The sequence below is a fragment of the Oncorhynchus keta genome, unplaced genomic scaffold (genome assembly GCF_023373465.1).
Source record: "Oncorhynchus keta strain PuntledgeMale-10-30-2019 unplaced genomic scaffold, Oket_V2 Un_contig_27999_pilon_pilon, whole genome shotgun sequence".
Taxonomy (NCBI): domain Eukaryota; kingdom Metazoa; phylum Chordata; class Actinopteri; order Salmoniformes; family Salmonidae; genus Oncorhynchus; species Oncorhynchus keta.
This window is the reverse complement of record NW_026285801.1, coordinates 44,999-54,215: the sequence shown is the minus strand read 5'-3', so window position 1 is coordinate 54,215 and position 9,217 is coordinate 44,999. Positions and strand designations below refer to the sequence as shown.

Here is a 9,217-nt window from a genome sequence, read left to right as displayed (position 1 = left end):
GTCTGTACATGTTGTTATATCTACCCTACTGGTCTGTACATGTTGTTATATAAACCCTACTGGTCTGGCCATGTTGTTATATCTACCCTACTGGTCTGGCCATGTTGTTATATCTACCCTACTGGTCTGTACATGATGTTATATCTACCCTTCTGGTCTGTACATGTTGTTATATCTACCCTACTGGTCTGTACATGTTGTTATATCCACCCTACTGGTCTGTACATGTTGTTATATCTACCCTACTGGTCTGTACATGATGTTATATCTACCCTACTGGTCTGTACATGTTGTTATATCTACCCTACTGGTCTGTACATGTTGTTATATCTACCCTACTGGTCTGTACATGATGTTATATCTACCCTACTGGTCTGTACATGTTGTTATATAAACCCTACTGGTCTGGCCATGTTGTTATGTCTACCCTACTGGTCTGTACATGTTGTTATATCTACCCTACTGGTCTGTACATGTTATATAAACCCTACTGGTCTGTACATGTTGTTATATAAACCCTACTGGTCTGTACATGTTGTTATATCTACCCTACTGGTCTGTACATGTTGTTATATAAACCCTACTGGTCTGTACATGTTGTTATATCTACCCTACTGGTCTGTACATGATGTTATATCTACCCTACTGGTCTGTACATGTTGTTATATCTACCCTACTGGTCTGTACATGTTGTTATATCTACCCTACTGGTCTGTACATGTTGTTATATCTACCCTACTGGTCTGTACATGATGTTATATCTACCCTACTGGTCTGTACATGTTGTTATATCTACCCTACTGGTCTGTACATGTTGTTATATCTACCCTACTGGTCTGTACATGTTGTTATATAAACCCTACTGGTCTGTACATGTTGTTATATCTACCCTACTGGTCTGTACATGTTGTTATATCTACCCTACTGGTCTGTACATGTTGTTATATCTACCCTACTGGTCTGTACATGATGTTATATCTACCCTACTGGTCTGTACATGTTGTTATATCTACCCTACTGGTCTGTACATGTTGTTATATCTACCCTACTGGTCTGTACATGTTGTTATATCTACCCTACTGGTCTGTACATGTTGTTATATCTACCCTACTGGTCTGTACATGTTGTTATATCTACCCTACTGGTCTGTACATGTTATATCTACCCTACTGGTCTGTACATGTTGTTATATCTACCCTACTGGTCTGTACATGTTGTTATATCTACCCTACTGGTCTGTACATGTTGTTATATCTACCCTACTGGTCTGTACATGTTGTTATATCTACCCTACTGGTCTGTACATGATGTTATATCTACCCTACTGGTCTGTACATGTTGTTATATCTACCCTACTGGTCTGTACATGATGTTATATCTACCCTACTGGTCTGTACATGTTGTTATATCTACCCTACTGGTCTGTACATGTTGTTATATCTACCCTACTGGTCTGTACATGTTGTTATATCTACCCTACTGGTCTGTACATGATGTTATATCTACCCTACTGGTCTGTACATGTTATTCACCCTCTACCCTACTGGTCTGTACATGATGTTATATCTACCCTACTGGTCTGTACATGATGTTATATCTACCCTACTGGTCTGTACATGTTGTTATATCTACCCTACTGGTCTGTACATGTTGTTATATCTACCCTACTGGTCTGTACATGTTGTTATATCTACCCTACTGGTCTGTACATGTTGTTATATCTACCCTACTGGTCTGTACATGTTGTTATATCTACCCTACTGGTCTGTACATGTTGTTATATCTACCCTACTGGTCTGTACATGTTGTTATATCTACCCTACTGGTCTGTACATGTTGTTATATCTACCCTACTGGTCTGTACATGTTGTTATATCTACCCTACTGGTCTGTACATGTTGTTATATAAACCCTACTGGTCTGTACATGTTGTTATATCTACCCTACTGGTCTGTACATGTTGTTATATCTACCCTACTGGTCTGTACATGTTGTTATATAAACCCTACTGGTCTGTACATGTTGTTATATCTACCCTACTGGTCTGTACATGTTGTTATATCTACCCTACTGGTCTGTACATGTTGTTATATAAACCCTACTGGTCTGTACATGTTGTTATATCTACCCTACTGGTCTGTACATGTTGTTATATCTACCCTACTGGTCTGTACATGTTGTTATATAAACCCTACTGGTCTGTACATGTTGTTATATCTACCCTACTGGTCTGTACATGTTGTTATATCTACCCTACTGGTCTGTACATGTTGTTATATAAACCCTACTGGTCTGTACATGTTGTTATATCTACCCTACTGGTCTGTACATGTTGTTATATAAACCCTACTGGTCTGTACATGTTGTTATATCTATCCTACTGGTCTGTACATGTTGTTATATCTACCCTACTGGTCTGTATATGTTGTTATATAAACCCTACTGGTCTGTACATGTTGTTATATCTACCCTACTGGTCTGTACATGTTGTTATATAACCCTACTGGTCTGTACATGTTGTTATATCTACCCTACTGGTCTGTACATGTTGTTATATCTACCCTACTGGTCTGTACATGTTGTTATATCTACCCTACTGGTCTGTACATGTTGTTATATCTACCCTACTGGTCTGTACATGTTGTTATATAAACCCTACTGGTCTGTACATGTTGTTATATCTACCCTACTGGTCTGTACATGTTGTTATATCTACCCTACTGGTCTGTACATGTTGTTATATCTACCCTACTGGTCTGTACATGTTGTTATATCTACCCTACTGGTCTGTACATGTTGTTATATCTACCCTACTGGTCTGTACATGTTGTTATATAAACCCTACTGGTCTGGACATGTTGTTATATCTACCCTACTGGTCTGTACATGTTGTTATATCTATCCTACTGGTCTGGACATGTTGTTATATCTACCCTACTGGTCTGTACATGTTGTTATATCTACCCTACTGGTCTGTACATGTTGTTATATCTACCCTACTGGTCTGTACATGTTGTTATATAAACCCTACTGGTCTGTACATGTTGTTATATAAACCCTACTGTTCTGTACATGTTGGTATATCTACCCTACTGTTCTGTACATGTTGTTATATCTACCCTACTGGTCTGTACATGTTGTTATATCTACCCTACTGTTCTGTACATGTTGTTATATCTACCCTACTGGTCTGTACATGTTGTTATATCTACCCTACTGGTCTGTACATGTTGTTATATAAACCCTACTGGTCTGTACATGTTGTTATATCTACCCTACTGGTCTGTACATGTTGTTATATCTACCCTACTGGTCTGTACATGTTGTTATATCTACCCTACTGGTCTGTACATGTTGTTATATCTACCCTACTGGTCTGTACATGTTGTTATATCTACCCTACTGGTCTGTACATGTTGTTATATCTACCCTACTGGTCTGTACATGTTGTTATATCTACCCTACTGGTCTGGACATGTTGTTATATCTACCCTACTGGTCTGTACATGTTGTTATATAAACCCTACTGGTCTGTACATGTTGTTATATCTACCCTACTGGTCTGGACATGTTGTTATATCTACCCTACTGGTCTGTACATGTTGTTATATCTACCCTACTGGTCTGTACATGTTGTTATATAAACCCTACTGGTCTGGACATGTTGTTATATCTACCCTACTGGTCTGGACATGTTGTTATATAAACCCTACTGGTCTGGACATGTTGTTATATCTACCCTACTGGTCTGTACATGTTGTTATATATACCCTACTGGTCTGTACATGTTGTTATCTCTACCCTACTGGTCTGTACATGTTGTTATATCTACCCTACTGGTCTGTACATGTTGTTATATCTACCCTACTGGTCTGTACATGTTGTTATATAAACCCTACTGGTCTGTACATGTTGTTATATAAACCCTACTGGTCTGGACATGTTGTTATATCTACCCTACTGGTTTGGACATGTTGTTATATCTACCCTACTGGTCTGTACATGTTGTTATATCTACCCTACTGTTCTGTACATGTTGTTATATCTACCCTACTGGTCTGTACATGTTGTTATATCTACCCTATTGTTCTGTACATGCTGTTATATAAACCCTACTGGTCTGTACATGTTGTTATATCTACCCTACTGGTCTGTACATGTTGTTATATAAACCCTACTGGTCTGTACATGTTGTTATATCTACCCTACTGGTCTGTACATGTTGTTATATAAACCCTACTGGTCTGTACATGTTGTTATATAAACCCTACTGGTCTGTACATGTTGTTATATAAACCCTACTGGTCTGTACATGTTGTTATATCTACCCTACTGGTCTGTACATGTTGTTATATCTACCCTACTGGTCTGTACATGTTGTTATATAAACCCTACTGGTCTGTACATGTTGTTATATCTACCCTACTGGTCTGTACATGTTATATCTACCCTACTGGTCTGTGTATTTGTTAGGTTATTTTTTGGGGCCTCCACCATCATAGTCCCCCAACCCCACCCACCCAACATGACTCCACCCCCAACCCCACCCACTCAACATGACTCCAACCCCACCCAGCCAACATGACTCCAACCCCACCCAGCCAACATAACTCCATCCCCAACCCCACCCAGCCAACATGACTCCACCCCCAATCTCCCATCATATTCCCCCAACCCCACCCAGCCAACATGACTCTACATCCAACCCCACCCAGCCAACATGACTCCACCCCCAACCTCACATTATAGTCCCCCAACCCCGCTCAGCCAACATGACTCCACCCCCAACCCCACCCAGCCAACATGACTCTCCCCCAACCACCCATTATAGTCCCCAACCCCGCTCAGCCAACATGACTCCACCCCCAACCCCACCCAGCCAACATGACTCCACCCCCAACCACCCATTATAGTCCCCAACCCCGCTCAGCCAACATGACTCCAACCCCAACCCCAAGCCAACATGACTCCACCCCCAACCTCACATTATAGTCCCCCAACCCCGCTCAGCCAACATGACTCCACCCCCAACCCCACCCAGCCAACATGACTCCACCCCCAACCACCCATTATAGTCCCCAACCCCGCTCAGCCAACATGACTCCACCCCCAACCCCACCCAGCCAACATGACTCCACCCCCAACCTCACATTATAGTCCCCCAACCCCGCTCAGCCAACATGACTCCACCCCCAACCCCACCCAGCCAACATGACTCCACCCCCAACCTCCCATTATAGTCCCCAACCCCAACCAGCCAACATGACTCCACCCTCAACCTCACATTATAGTCCCCCAACCCCGCCCATCCAACATGACTCCACCCCAAACCTCCTATTATAGTCCCCCAACCCCGCCCAGCCAACATGACTCTGCCCACCAACCCCACCCAGCCAATATGACACTTCCCCCATCCCCACCCAGCCAATATGACTCCACCCCCAACCCCCCCCAGCCAACATGACTCTACCCCGACACCCACCCAGCCAATATGACTTCACCCCAACCCCACCCAGCCAACATGACTCTACCCCCAACCTCACCCAGCCAACATGACTCTACCCCCAACCCCACCCAGCCAATATGACTCCACCCCCAACCCCAACCAGCCGATGGACTCCACCCCCAACCTCCCATTATAGTCCCCCAACCCCGCCCAGCCAACATGACTCCACCCCCAACCCGGCCCAGCCAATATGACTCCACCCCCAACCCCACCCAGCCAACATGACTCTACCCCCAACCCCACCCAGCCAATATGACTCCACCCCCAACCCCACCCAGCCAATATGACTCCACCCCCAACCCCAACCAGCCAATATGACTCCACCCCCAACCTCCCATTATGTCCCCCAACCCCACCCAGCCAACATGACTCTACCCCGACACCCACCCAGCCAATATGACTCCACCCCCAACCCCACCCAGCCAATATGACTCCACCCCAACCCCACCCAGCCAATATGACTCCACCCCCAACCCCGCCCAGCCAACATGACTCCACCCTCAACCTCACATTATAGTCCCCCAACCCCGCCCAGCCAACATGACTCCACCCCCAACCCGGCCCAGCCAATTTGCCTCTAATGAATAGGCACAGCAACAGTGCCAAAAACACGAGTCGACTTGTTTACTTAACTTAATGCTTTGTATAAAATACGGATGCCCACAAGGGACATCCTGAATCTACTCATATTGATGTGAACGTTTGTTTACAGTTGAATTGGAGTGTACAGTGAGCTTACTGCTGCTGTGTCAACAAATCTCTCTAGTTGACTTACGGAGGTTTCCTCTTCACTACGAACATTATTCTAGTCCATTTTCTATATCATTTTCATCTTCATCAAAATATATCTCTCTGGGTGTTCCAAAGTTAATAGAATGGTAATGGTGTTGATGATGTGTTGAATATTCATCAGCTTTATTGAACTCCTGTCCCCCACCCCCTTTTAGGCATAGAAATAGAATGACTAGAATGGGTGAACCCCCCCCTACTGTGCTGCAGGCATAGAAATAGAATGCCTAGAATGGGTGACCCCCTTACTGTGCTGCAGGCATAGAAATAGAATGACTAGAATGGGTGACCCCCCCCCTTACTGTGCTGCAGGCATAGAAATAGAATGACTAGAATGGGTGAACCCCCCCCCCCCCTTTTTACTGTGCTGCAGGCATAGAAATAGAATGACTAAATGGGTGAACCCCCCTTTACTGTGCTGCAGGCATAGAAATAGAATGACTAGAATGGGTGAACCCCCCCCCTTACTGTGCTGCAGGCATAGAAATAGAATGACTAGAATGGGTGAACCCCCCTTTTACTGTGCTGCAGGCATAGAAATAGAATGACTAGAATGGGTGAACCCCCCCCCTTTTTACTGTGCTGCAGGCATAGAAATAGAATGACTAGAATGGGTGAACCCCCCTTTTACTGTGCTGCAGGCATTGAAATATAATTACTAGAATGGGTGAACCCCCTTTTTACTGTGCTGCAGGCATAGAAATAGAATGACTAGAATGGGTGAAACCCCCTTTACTGTGCTGCAGGCATAGAAATAGAATGACTAGAATGGGTGAACCCCCTTTTTACTGTGCTGCAGGCATAGAAATAGAATGACTAGAATGGGTGAACCCCCTTTTACTGTGCTGCAGGCACAGAAATAGAATGACTAGAATGGGTGAACCCCCCTTTTTTTGAACCAGGGGATATTCAATTGTTACCCTACGAGGTCCGGAGTAATTCTGTTTTTTTTCTTCTGTTCGAACTGAAAATGAATTGCAAACCCAACCTGGTGTCCCAGATCTAAAGCAGTCCTCTAATAGAGGGGGTTGAGTAATAAAACAAACCAGGAAACTGGCTTGGAGGTCCAGATTAGACCAAGACAATGTCACTAGAACACCGATGGGGATACTCAAAATGGCCCCGTCGTTTACATATATTTATTATTTCCCGTAATTGTATTTTTTATGTGTGCAGCAATCACATGTGGCCATCCAGGCAGTCCCATCTATGGGAGAACTACAGGGGACGGATTCAACTACAACGATGTGGTCAGCTTCTTCTGTAACCAAGGTTACGTACTGGAGGGAGAGTCCAGAGCCCAGTGCCAGGCGAGTCGCCAGTGGAGTCAACAGCCACCTTCATGTAGAGGTGGGTAGCAGGCAGTGGAGTCAACAGCCACCTTCATGTAGAGGTGGGTAGCAGGCGGTGGAGTCAACAGCCACCTTCATGTAGAGGTGGGTAGCAGGCGGTGGAGTCAACAGCCACCTTCATGTAGAGGTGGGTAGCAGGCGGTGGAGTCAACAGCCACCTTCATGTAGAGGTGGGTAGCAGGCAGTGGAGTCAACAGCCACCTTCATGTAGAGGTGGGTAGCAGGCGGTGGAGTCAACAGCCACCTTCATGTAGAGGTGGGGAGCAGGCAGTGGAGTCAACAGCCACCTTCATGTAGAGGTGGGTAGCAGGCGGTGGAGTCAACAGCCACCTTCATGTAGAGGTGGGGAGCAGGCAGTGGAGTCAACAGCCACCTTCATGTAGAGGTGGGTAGCAGGCAGTGGAGTCAACAGCCACCTTCATGTAGAGGTGGGTAGCAGGCGGTGGAGTCAACAGCCACCTTCATGTAGAGGTGGGTAGCAGGCAGTGGAGTCAACAGCCACCTTCATGTAGAGGGGGGAGCAGGCAGTGGAGTCAACAGCCACCTTAGACAGTAACAGCAGTATACTGTAGGTAGGGGTAAAGGATAGATAATAGACAGTAACAGTAGTATACTGTAGGTAGGGGTAAAGGATAGATAATAGACAGTAACAGTAGTATACTGTAGGTAGGGGTAAAGGATAGATAATAGACAGTAACAGCAGTATACTGTAGGTAGGGGTAAAGGATAGATAATAGACAGTAACAGTAGTATACTGTAGGTAGGGGTAAAGGATAGATAATAGACAGTAACAGTAGTATACTGTAGGTAGGGGTAAAGGATAGATAATAGACAGTAACAGCAGTATACTGTAGGTAGGGGTAAAGGATAGATAATAGACAGTAACAGCAGTATACTGTAGGTAGGGGTAAAGGATAGATAATAGACAGTAACAGCAATATACTGTAGGTTGGGGTAAAGGATAGATAATAGACAGTAACAGCAGTATACTGTAGGTTGGGGTAAAGGATAGATAATAGACAGTAACAGCAGTATACTGTAGGTAGGGGTAAAGGATAGATAATAGACAGTAACAGCAGTATACTGTAGGTTGGGGTAAAGGATAGATAATAGACAGTAACAGCAGTATACTGTAGGTAGGGGTAAAGGACAGATAATAGACAGTAACAGCATTATACTGTAGGTTGGGGTAAAGGATAGATAATAGACAGTAACAGCAGTATACTGTAGGTAGGGGTAAAGGACAGATAATAGACAGTAACAGCATTATACTGTAGGTAGGGGTAAAGGATAGATAGGTTGTGATTTGTGTCATTTCAGCCATTCATCATCGTAGAAACAGGAGCAGGCTGTGATTTGTGTCATTTCAGCCATTCATCATCGTAGAAACAGGAGCAGGCTGTGATTTGTGTCATTTCAGCCATTCATCGTCGTAGAAACAGGAGCAGGCTGTGATTTGTGTCATTTCAGTGATTCATCGTCGTAGAAACAGGAGCAGGCTGTGATTTGTGTCATTTCAGTGATTCATCATCGTAGAAACAGGAGCAGGCTGTGATTTGTGTCATTTCAG

The 9,217-nt window shown here is 44.3% G+C and overlaps 1 long non-coding RNA gene across 3 annotated transcripts; it reads left to right on the top strand.

Annotated features, from left to right (window-relative positions):
- Positions 1-8,206: 8,206 nt before the first annotated feature.
- On the top strand, positions 8,207-8,914 carry LOC127923029 (uncharacterized). Of its 3 annotated transcripts, XR_008113070.1 has the most exons (4): positions 8,207-8,360; positions 8,455-8,548; positions 8,596-8,783; positions 8,831-8,914. It is a non-coding gene; the product is annotated as an uncharacterized LOC127923029 (long non-coding RNA). The 3 variants fall into 3 exon arrangements; XR_008113071.1 differs by lacking the exon at positions 8,455-8,548 and having other exon boundaries at positions 8,831-8,888; XR_008113072.1 differs by lacking the exon at positions 8,207-8,360 and having other exon boundaries at positions 8,455-8,501; positions 8,831-8,888.
- Positions 8,915-9,217: the final 303 nt, after the last annotated feature.